The sequence below is a fragment of the Zootermopsis nevadensis genome, unplaced genomic scaffold, assembly GCF_977971745.1.
Source record: "Zootermopsis nevadensis isolate Lab colony 2312 unplaced genomic scaffold, Znev_1.0 Znev_ptg000002l, whole genome shotgun sequence".
Classification (NCBI taxonomy): Eukaryota; Metazoa; Arthropoda; class Insecta; order Blattodea; family Termopsidae; genus Zootermopsis; species Zootermopsis nevadensis.
This window is the reverse complement of record NW_028259134.1, coordinates 11,231,033-11,243,062: the sequence shown is the minus strand read 5'-3', so window position 1 is coordinate 11,243,062 and position 12,030 is coordinate 11,231,033. Positions and strand designations below refer to the sequence as shown.

Genomic DNA, 12,030 nt, shown 5'->3' with positions numbered 1-12,030 from the left:
CAATGATCTGTGGCATGTGTAGCCCATACTACCGAATCAAAGTTCGTGTAATTAAAATTCATTTGTTTCATCTTTCCTCTGACAAACCAACTTCATCATGCAGGTGTTTCATGGACATCTGGCCACCTCCACGAAGTAGAATCGTTCTCGAGAAGCTCAAAGTCGCTCAGCTGGCCAATAAATTCCCCTGCTTTTGTGGAACCAAAAGGTTCATTACCGTGTTCACTCAAGAGTATGCCACCTCATTTTATGAAGAATGTCCGTATCCTCGGACCAGGAAATTTATTGTCGTGTTTACAAAAGCCGACAATTATAGCCTGTTGCAGGCCAGGTCAAACTATTTCATTCCATCAGAGTGTGTTTTTATGCTACCGGTGTATGTATATGTTTTAATATTACATTCCTATCTGAAGTAACATCTCCAACTTGGTCCCTTCTCTTGAGATTCTTCAAGTTCTGCATGCTGCATCACCTACGCTCTTAACCTTGTCGGTTTCACTCTCTGAAAGGCAGTAGTAATACGTACATATACCTATCCTCAGGTTTTCGTGGCTGGAGTTCAGTTGTAACTTCAACTTCGAAAAAGTGCCCGGACGAATGTTGAGAATTATACAGCGTTTCGTCTAACATTACAATTATCATCTTCAGAGTGAATATATAGTAGCTGGGCGTTTTTGGAAGCCTTGTATGGGACAGGCAGTATGTGGTCAGTGGGATTCGATGGTGCTGATTGGTAAAACTGAAGAGCGTACAACTGTTACCCAAACTTTGAATAATTCTCGACGTTCGACGGGCTCATTCTGGAAAGCCGAAGTTACATATCGATCAGATTAGTATGAGTAGAGTGGAATTATTTTTCACTACTGGAGCCGAAGGCAGCGCCATGAGATTGAGTCGCCAACTCGAGTTAGAATTGGAATAAAGCTTCCTATGTATTTTTATAAAATTACAGTTTTAAAAATCTGGCCCTTCTGCCCACTCGAATTCTTGAAGCATTCTAGCAATTCGGTCGAGTCCTGAAAGGAACAAGTCAACGTAAGAAGTAGTAAGCAGCAGACAGTATACCAGCCTGCGTGTATTTTATACATACACATACATTTCTTTTGGTTTGGTTTTTGTGGAACGGGTGTAGAGGGGTCGATAAGCCGCTTTCCCCGATTCGCAAATTGTGTTTGCTTTGTTCTCTGGACCCCCTGCTACGATGTCAAATTGGATCCAGGACTTGGCCTGAGAAGGTAGACTCAAAGTATTTTCTGCTCCAGGTTGCGTATTTTCAGAATCGAAACATCTCGAACATTACGAAGATTTGTTGCATGATTGCGATATTTACGCTAAATTGAATGTGTGCACATAAGACTATGTAGATTAATCAGTAAATTGATTGACTGGTTACGTGCTAGACGATCGGAGTTCTGTTCAGAATAAAGTTAACAATCAGGGCGGAACTTTCATTTTAATCGTGTTTGCTCGGCTAACACTTTGGAAAAAATAAGCTTCTGTCCTACTTCGACGGTTCATTGGTACTTCAAAAACCTAAATTCCGCTATTTCTATCTCAAACAATTACTGCTTATCACCCCCAACGTTCTCATTCTCACGCTATAATCAACAGAGGGACGAGCGAGCATTGCTGGGAATCTTCTGACAGTAAGATACTCTTTCTGCCCCCCCCCCCTTTCAAGAAACAAACTGTCTTTCACTTCTTTCCCATACTTTCTTCTTGCTATTAGTCTTTTATTATCCCTCCTAATGCTCTTTCTATTTGGCTTCAAAGGGTTAATGATATTTTTAAATCTGATAAATGAGTCTTTGGAGACGAAATTCACTGAATAATTACGACTTTTAATTATACGGTTTTATAGTCATGAGCGTCACTGCAACCGATTATCACAGCAAATAGCAAACCCTTATTTCAAGCAAATAAATTCAGTTTCACAACTTCATTCTGAAAAAAAATCAATTGACAATTGGCGAGCACCACTGAACATAAATGTGGGGGAATTAATTCACCCTGAGCCGCTCAATATGCTTTTGGTTCCGCCTGCGCTAAAGTGAAACTCTTTTGTGGTGGTTTTATGACCCGTTGGTCTGTTTGTTCGTCCAGAGGCTTAAACTTTTTTTTTCAAAAGTGGAAAGTTCATTACTCTTTTAACACATATTCTGAACTTTAAACTTCTTTCAAAACAGTAATATAATTAATGGACCGTATGTGGGACGATGTAATAAATGCTTTAATGTTGATACGACAGGCCTGACCATAACCTGGGCCCTAAATTCATCTTTGACTTGGCGCTTGGTTGGTCCTGGAGTAAACGTAGTTTGTTAAAGGCATTGCTGTTCATAGAAAGTTATTATAGTCTCTGCTCCAGTTTTGATTTGTCTGTTCGCTTATATTGTTTCTCTTCAACGCCTTTGTTTCCTTCTTTTGTTTCTTCCATTGTTGTTTATGTTGCCATTAATTGGCATCACCGCCTCATCGTTTATGTTTGATGTGCGTAGTTTCCATATTAAATAGGCTATTTCTTGTCTGAAACTTGTTCTGGAAACATGAAACTTGCGATAGTTCCCAGTTTCGTTTTCAAGCCTCTTTATAAATATTATGAGTACGTCGTAGCATATTTTAGAACAAATCATTTAACTGACACTTCGTATTAACGATGAGTGTTGGTCTCTCAGGAAGTACTCGGCTTCATACAGTAAGTAATGTTGTAACGTTTTATCCTTATCACCAATGAGTAGTAAAGTAAACGCATTGCAACTTTCTGCTTTATACAACAATCCTTTCAACTAAAGTGACTTATTTTAAAATATTTATCGTCATATCGTCAACCGAATTGTTTCTCAACTAGTAAACTAGTTTCCCGTTGTTTGTGGAACCCGGAAGTTTACAGCCGTGTTTACCAGAGACCGCCATATGTAAATCCAATCTACGCCCTCATAGGCTGTTTCTTTCAGGTCTATTTTAATAATATCCTCCCACCTACGCATATGTTCCCCGCGTTACTTTTCAAGTTTTCAGAAGAAGGTTATGTGAATTTTATCGTTTCTTCCATGCGTGCTACATGCCCGCCGGCTTAATTCTTTTGGTTTCTGTCACCCTAATAACTAAAAATATGTCTTGAAGTCTCTGAAGTAGTAAACATTAGATTAAAGGGGCCCCTACGTTAGTAATAACAAATGTTAGTATAGAAGTGAATTTGTGTAGTTGCATAGGCATGAAACATTTTTATAATAATATAATATGTCTCTATGTATAGAACTTTCAATATGGTTAATTTTCTGCGAATGGATGTGTAGAACCATATTTACTGGCCCAAAGTGGGGCACTATTGGCGTTCTGTGTTAATTATAATCACAAAGAAGAGTTTAATTTAATGGGCTACTAACCGACATCAGCCTTTTGTTGTGGCGAAAATTAAGTACACTGGGCACAGTGTCTTGCCACATCAGAGAATAGATCTGCACCGGACTATTAAAAGTATATTACCTCCTAAAGGGAAGTGAGCAAATTAGGAATTAGAACTCATGGCAAAATCTGACAAACAGAATTAAATGTTTTATAAATTCACAAAGTATTTAATGATGCTCGTTTCACCCCATTGGGACCAGAATAGCTCAGTTAGTGTACCTAGTAACCATAATATGGGGTAAAAGACCGGGGTTAGATTCTTTTCCCCACAACATCCAGACTGGCTCTGGGATCCATCCAGCGTGATCCAATAACAACAACAATTCTTACTCCTGGTTAATGTAGCCGGAACGTGAAGGTAATTCGCTCCGTCTAATTACACTAGTTAGTAAAACGTAAATGTGTTTTAATTAAACCTTTATCTTTGTATATAAAAACATTTGTCTGGTGCATTTTCTACTCAGAATTGTTTGAAAAGAGGATGTGTTATCATCATTGCTTTCTAACTTTGCCTTAAAATACGCCATCAGGAAGGCCCAAGGAAAGAGGGCTTGCGATTGAATTGCACACATCAGCTTCTGGTCTGCGTTGATAATGTTAATTTCTACGTATATTAACAAATTGGTCTAGAAGTAAACGCTAAGATACTAAGAATATGTTAATGTCTCGTCACCATAGTAAGGACAAATCATTATTAAAGGTTTATAATAAATCTTTTAAATATTTTTCAAATTTCAAATGTTTGGGGGCGGCAGTAATAAACCTGAATTTCATTCACGATGGAGTTAAAACAAGATTAAATTCAGGGAGTACTTTATAAAAACGTAAATATTAAAATATATATGCCCACCAAATTCTGAAGGAAAGATACTGCTTAGAAGACCTGGCCCTAGATGGAAGAATATTATTAAAATGGTTCTTAGGTAAATGGCTTTGGAGGTTTCGTAATGGATTTAACCGTGTCATGATAGGGACTTGGGGATAGGTTCTTGTGAACGCGATAATAAACCTTCGTATCCCTTATAAACGGCAATTTGTTGACTAGCTGGGAGTACTGTTAGCGTCTGAAGACGAACTCTATTCCATGGAGTTAGTTAATCTTCTCCAATTTTAAATCTTTATCGGCTTTGATGTTGTTTTATTCCAATTATGAATCTCGTGTTGCAGAACTAATTACACAGAGACAATAACATTGCAGTCTTGCTTGTATTTCTGTGAATATTTAATATATCAAATGTTTCAAATGAAGTTATATCTTAAGCTTATTTGTATTTATGCCATATATTCCAAGCCTGCCAGTTTGTACGATAGACCGTTGTTGACAAGGTAGATGAAGTCTCATTTTAATTTCACGTTTGCTTTATTATATTGGATTGGCAGAAACAGTCGAGTAGAAAAGAGGCTTTCTATTATTAATGTCATTTTGATGTCCAAATTTGTAGCAGGAAATCGAACATCATTATTTTAAGCTACTTTATATTCGTGCAATTTCTGTCAGAACGGTGTGCTGCTCTTCCGTAATTTATTACAACATGCTGCTTTATGTCTATGGTCAAAATTTATAAGGCTTTTAAGTTACGCTTCCGAAAACTAAGCCTCTGTGAGGTGACAGACGGGCCATAAGACGTCGATGGCGGTGGAGGTTGAAGAACAAATATTTTCCTCCATTATCTGCCACTCGGATAGGCCACATCAACAGCACAAATTTGCAGCATCCATCCATCCAGCATGACAAATCCATCAGACAGTAGGCCATATTGTTTACTGTAATATACTGAGATTCAGTTTTGACTTGACTTACTGAGAATTATCGGTGATTATGTGACTCGGATTCTTTATTGTTATTGCCGTAGTTTAAAGTGAATGCCCATGTCATGCTCTACTTTGTGCATCCACAAGAGTTATTGACCAACTCGGGTTTCTGTTAAGTAGCAGTCTAGTTGTTTTCGTTTGCTTTATTCCAGTAATGGGACGCGCCGTGCCTCTTGGAATTTCAACCGCAGACCCACGGGTGCATGCTCCACGCTCTCTGCCACAAACAAACCTTCACCACCTCTAAATCAACAAATTCAACAGATTTCGTCTTTCCTATTTTTCGGTATGAACGTGGGACTCCTAGGTTGTAACAGTCTGTGCCAACTTATATTGCCCGTCAGAAAAGTCGGAGAAATTTAAGTATAAAACAAACAGTAATGAATGTTATCCCATAAGGCCCAAAATTCCATAACATAATTTACATGGCAACAGTTATATTACCTCATAAGATATAAGATCATTTAATAATAAATAATTTGTAATTGGCCATCATATAAATAGAAAACCTGTCACAAAATTCCTCGATGACATGAACATGGCAACTATTATATTATATCAGCACACATTCATAAACACCACATAAGACCCAAAGTCCCTTAACAATAAACGATCACCAATAAACTAAGCTACTAACTAACATTACTTGTTATGCAGATAGATGCCTGGGTGTAGAGAAGAGTGTCATTTCCAGAGTAAAATAAGCGGACCAATTTTGAGGATGATGTTAACTCCAAATAATGAAATCGAATTCCGATTAGTTGTTTGAAAAATGAAACATGCATACAGACGAACGGAAAGACAGCGGCGAACGCCTCATCGTGCGTTCATTTTATACATTTTATGCGAAGCGAGTAAACCCAAACCATCAGTTTGTGCGCAATCTCTAAAACGTTCTTTCGAAATCATCAGAGTACCACTGATTGGTAAAGCCGTGATTGACGCTCGTAGACCAAGTCTAGAGACTACACCGATTTAATGGATAAGCTAAATTGAATTTGAAGTTATAAAAAACACTATAGGTAGGTGACCTGACTTGCTGAAGATAGCAACGGACTTGTTCATGAAAAAGCCTTAGAATTACATTATTAATCTAGGTAAAATACTCAAATTATTCCATTCCCAAACACAGATATGAATGAAGGATTTGCTCAAGTCTTAAACTCGCCTTGTACTGTGCATATTCTCCAATTTTCCACATGGTCTCTCTTCACATTACGGAAAGACTCAGACTGACGATTTGTGCTTAGATCTGCGAATATCAAACGGTCCATCAAGGAAGATATGGATGGGAAACACAGACCTAGATTTGTGGAGAAAATCACCTTTTTTGGAACATCAGATCTCGGGAGGTTTTAGGAGAAAATAGTCCAGGAGACAGCGGATAGCAAAGAAATTTCATTTCGCGGCTTATTTGACTTGCACTCGAAAGAATTCTGTATGAAATTTCAGACGTACTTTTAATTAATTTCTTACTCTCATGCCAGTGTAATACCTTTAGGTAGACTAAACGTCTTTCCTATCCGTCTTGCAGTTATCATCCTCATATTTAAAAACTGCATCCGGCGTTGCCACACACACGCAAAAACATTTTATTCTCTTTCATGCACCAGGCCACAAGACTCACTGGCCCTTTTTAGGAATATTGTGTCAGCTGCCGCAGAAACTGTCCAGCAACAATTTTTGTTCTGAGAAAACAGCAATTTTCGCATTTGTGAGATTGTTTCATTATTTTATTCTCCAGACATTACCGTCGGGTTCTTTCTTTGAGAGTGAATTTGCAGTGGAGTGAATCTAACCACTCGCTCACTTCCATCTGATGCCGAGATTAATAATTCATGCAGCTTTATCTCCATTCTCATGTGCCCATGGTGCTTAGTTAATCACCAAGTACAACTACAACTTTACCTTCATGGAACCTTTTACAGGTATTAGTATGACTGCATTCTCTAAACTTCTATTTTCGTAATGCGTCTTTGCGTTCTGTAAGGATGGGGTTATGTGTTAGTAAAATTTAAGGTTCAAGACGAGAGGTTCTCACGGCTTTCAAAACGTTGATCGTGGTTTTCTAGGTTCTGACACATTCTGATCTTCTGGTTAGTTCAGAACATTTTAGAGGAACATATATCATTTATCTTCGGGGTAGAAGACTATAGAGTGACACAACCCACAGTGGTGTCCCTTAACGTGCTGCTTAATTTTAAATGAAATCATGTGAGAAAAGTTGTGAAGTCAATTATAATGCACAGGTAAAAATAGAGGCGTATGGGGTCATGGAGTTAAAGCGTTGAAACTCTAAACGTCGGAATAAAATGAAGATGAGTGGTTTGCAACAGCTTGATCATTTTCTCTCCAGAGGAGGTGACCCGTGTACCCAGTGCATAGGAAGACCCAAGAGTCTGTCTGAATCTGGTAGCGTAGAGAAAAATTGTACCCCAGGAAGCGAATTCCGAAACGTATTTTCTCGTTGGTTGACGTAATATATGAATATAAGAAGAAACCGGCCTTACAATAAGCAGAAGCAGAGAACCCGAAACAGCTGTTAATATATACTGGGATACTGGGAACGACCCGTTCTTCAAGTGCCTGAGCACTGCGGGTCCAAACTTTTCGTTGGCTTGATATATAGACATTCGACAGGACTCCTTGGATGAGGGATCGGCCCGTCGCAAGGCCTCTACCTGTACACAGGACAGCATAACACAGAAAAACGCGGACAAACATCCATGGCTTGAGTGGGATTCGAACCCACGGTCCCAGCGACCAAGCCGCACAAACCCCACGCCTCAGACCGCGCGGCCACTGCGGACACCGCTGTTAATATATGTAATAATATATTATAATTTCTTGTTATTTTATTATATATTATTGTAATATATTGTAATAAACAGGAGCAGAAAACTTGGAACAGCTGTTATTTTCATATTACGTTATTGCTACTTATATTTGTAAGATGACCGGGATATGTCGAACCACGTAGTAGACACCAAAATTAAAGTCGTGTAGAAGGGCATTTGCTCTCAATTACCTTACGTACACAGCAAGATGCAATATCGAATTATTCTCGAGAAAGTAATTTACTACCGTTTCCATTCACTTTTAAACCATACTCATTTTTTAAAATGTACTTCACTTCAAATACTGCTGTGATATAGTCTGTTTAACATACAGTTGCAACAGCGTCCTTTTTTATTCTTTTCCCGCACAAATGATTCCTTTTAAAGCGTCTTTCAGTATGGTAATGAAGTGGGATATGGCATTCTCGTGAACGTATTGTAAGAAAATTGAGGTGAAAATTTTTTCCTCACTGTCTGACAAGTAAGGAGGTCAAGGGCATACGATACGAGGTGCGATCGGAAAGTTTCTAGACTGCGCGTATAAAAACCCGTACACTTATCTCAGGTATTAAATTCATCCATCACCCTCGAAGTAGTTCCCCTGGGAGTGAACACAACGATCCCAGCGCCGCTGCCAAGCCTGGAAGCATCCCTGGAAATCTTTCTTTGTCAGCCTGTCAAGCACCATCTGCGATTCTGCCTGAATCTCTTCTATCGTCTCAAATCTCCTTCCCTTTAGCTGAATTTTCATCTTTGGGAAGAGGAAGAAGTCACACGGAGCTTAGAAAGGAAGTTGGGGTCGGTTCTTGCAAGATCTTTGAGCTCCTGACAAACGAGAAGTCGATTCTGCTTCTGGTCCTCAGACAGGATGCGTCGCATGTGGAGTTCTTCCTTTAGAATCAACTGACAGGTCCCATAGCCTATCCCAACAATGTCGCACAAGTCGTTGATGGTACGACGTCGATCTTCGTGAATGGCCTGCCGAATCTTCGTAACATTTTCGGGCGTTGTGCTCGAAGATGGTCGTCCAGAACGCTCGTCATCATCGACAGAGGTTCGGCCATTTTTAAAACGTGAATGCCACACAAAAGTTTGTGCACGATCCATTGCGGACTCCCCAAATGCTTGCTTTAGCATTTCATAGGTTTCCTTAGCAGTTTCGGCGAGTCTTTGGCAAAATTTGATGCACACGCCATTCCGAAATCGCAGGAGGGTCGGTGTAATGCACTACCAAAACGCCCGTAACTAAGAAATAAATGCTAATTCGATGATGCCGGCTGGCACACTGATTTACTATGAATGTAGGCCGCACACCCTAAAGGCAGAAGCTCGTACTACATCCGGTTCGCCCTCTATTGACACAGTCTTGAAACTTTCCGATCGCACCTCGTACATGTACAATAGAAAATTTTGAGGGTGAAAGAGGAATTATGCAGGAAGTACACTCTCAAGTAACAACGATAACAGTGAATAAATGAATAACCATAAAGAGGTTTACGTCATTATATTAAAATTAATTTAAAGTTAATATTTTTTCGAGATACTTAGTCACTGGTCGGGACGCTTACAAGAGAGAAGGAGGACACTTTACAAACATTATGCAATCATACAAAACTTGTCATTATTTTCCCCGCATGTTTTATAGTCTGTTAAACAGAGCAGTGTTTGTTTCAAACTGCTCTATCGAATGAATAAATTCTCGTTACACAACGCGTGATGAAAGTAAGGAAGAAAGAAGGAAATACAAAAGGTTAAGTTTAAAAGAAATAATATTATACAAAATTAAGAGCTGGGAATTTTATAGGATAGATACACTAATTGTTTTCTCGTTACAAATTTGGGCATTGAATTTACATCTCAACCAGAAATAAAACCAAGAATTGCAACTATTTGCTACTCTTTGAGAATTGTCAAAACTGACTGCAAATAAAGCACAATTTAAACGTCATTACGTTCCCACAAAAGCGATGGAGAATGGTTGTTCTTGAGGAGCTTATATTCTTTGAGCTCGTCAAATTACTTTCCTCTTATGGAATTTCGAAGTTTATTGCCATGGTCTCAAGATTTCGCCAACAGACCCCATCCAAAGCCGTGTTCCCAATCGATAATTCAGCACACTATTTACCAAGATTCATTATTAACTTAGTAATACCTTCCATCTGCGCCTAGATCTGTCGAGTAGTCTCTTCCCTTCAGGCTTGCCAACCAGAATTGTGTAGGGAGTTCTCATCTGCCGCATGTGTGCTACATTCCACACACTACTTGTAAGTGTGGAGTTCGTCATCCTTAGACTATTCTTATTCTCTGAAGATTTCAATGAGTGAAGTTTCTCGTATACAGTATACCTTCTGCCACTTCATCCTTCTTAGGCCTGATGAGCATATTGTTCTCAAACACCGTCAAACTGTGTTCTTCCCTTTTGTACGAGACCAGGTTTTATACGTGGCAAAATTGCTTTTGTTCGGGCGGGGTTTCTGACTGGACGATTACGTCATCAATGATGAATCCCCGCGTGGTTGCGCGCCTGGCGGGGATTCTCCACACGGGAAATTAAAAGCGGAAACTAAGACACTGACCATCCTATTGCTTTCGCTCTCAGAAATTCCTGTATGTCTTAGTGTAAAGTACCAAAGTTTAGCTCTCCAGTATGAAATTTAATCAAAATCCGTTCCGGTAATAAGTGCATTTTTTAAATGTTCAGTTTCAGATGCGCCTAGAAGCAGTCTTAGGGGAACCTGTTCTGGTAGTGGTCTTGCCTACAAGACATTCACATACTTTTCAGTCTGTGATCAGGGGCGTTGAATGGAGGGGCGAAGGGGTTATATGCGGGTCGTTGTGCAGTGTCCGTGAAGACGTCATCCTTAAACTTGTCTCTTGAATGTTTCGTAGTTCCGTCACAAGCCAAGCTGCCAGACATAACTCTCCACTCGCATGCTGAAGATCAGGTACAATGGGTAGAAGTCACGTAGAATTTGTTGATCTGATCTGTCGAAAGTTTGCCCATAGTGTTCGGACTGAAGGTCTGCTGAGATAAGGATGTTGTACTAGGTTGTTTGAATGTTCTGTACCGACTGACTGCTGAGCCTGGAACGTCCAGCGAGTTTCGTGGTTATTTTGTTTAATTTTTTGGGAAGTATGTCACCTGACGATTCTGTAAAGGTTTGTAATAGTAGTTTATTCATTACATAACTAAAACATTTTTGAATTGTATATTTCCTGAGGTATATTTCATGCAGGCAGTTTCGGAAGTTTGCTCTATTCCCAGCTTCAGGTTATCACTGCATTGACATAGTTTATTGTCTAAAGGGTGCCACCAACTACACTGTATTGCGCTCTTCACGAGAAACTGATAGTAGCTCAGTTGGTCAAGAAATGCCCTTCCTTTTAACTATTAACCTACTTTATCGTGTTCAGCGAAACCTATTGTTATTGGGTTAGTTCTCACACACTGCTTCTCTAAAATTCATTTTAATATTACCCTCTTATTTTTGCTCAAATCTCCAATGCTACCTATTCTTTTTAGACTTGGCGACTAAAATATTGCATACGTGTATCTCCCTCAACCCTAGTTATGCCACCCGTATCATCAATTATTTGATTACTGTAATAAATCATTGGTGGAATTAATGTATAGAATAAGTTTTTTTCTGTGTGACAGCCAGTCGCCTGAAGTCAGGTCTCTCTTGACGTGACGTCATGCAACATCGAATGAGGTGCGATGTTTATGAATGACAACCTTGGGACAAGTAATGTCGGATGTCGTGGCCTGTTTTCTGGTGTGGTTACTTTGTTTATGAGGCATTGTTATACGTATTGAAATGTGCGCTGTATGCGTTTGTCTCTTCACTCTGCGCAGCTACAGTGAAATTCGGCGTTGTAAGCACTTTCTTCTGAAACTAAATGTTTCCGTCATCCGTTAACAAGAGAGAAAGGTTCGTACTCAGTCAGACCCGTTGCACAGAATCAGACTGGG

The 12,030-nt window shown here is 39.4% G+C and overlaps 1 protein-coding gene across 5 annotated transcripts in view; it reads left to right on the top strand.

Annotated features, from left to right (window-relative positions):
* Positions 1–12,030, top strand: part of Atf6 (bZIP_ATF6 domain-containing protein ATf6) — a 309,841-nt gene that overhangs the window by 172,661 nt on the left and 125,150 nt on the right. Inside the window, exon 1 of one of the 5 annotated variants that reach the window (XM_087349395.1) lies at positions 5,492–5,506. The exons of 2 other annotated variants lie outside the window; for them this stretch is intronic. The gene's annotated coding sequence lies outside the window, so the exon portion shown is untranslated. Of the gene's footprint in view, positions 1–5,491; positions 5,507–10,844; positions 11,003–11,199; positions 11,217–12,030 lie in introns of those variants that run through there. 2 more of the 5 variants (XM_087349383.1, XM_087349400.1) reach the window with 2 other exon arrangements.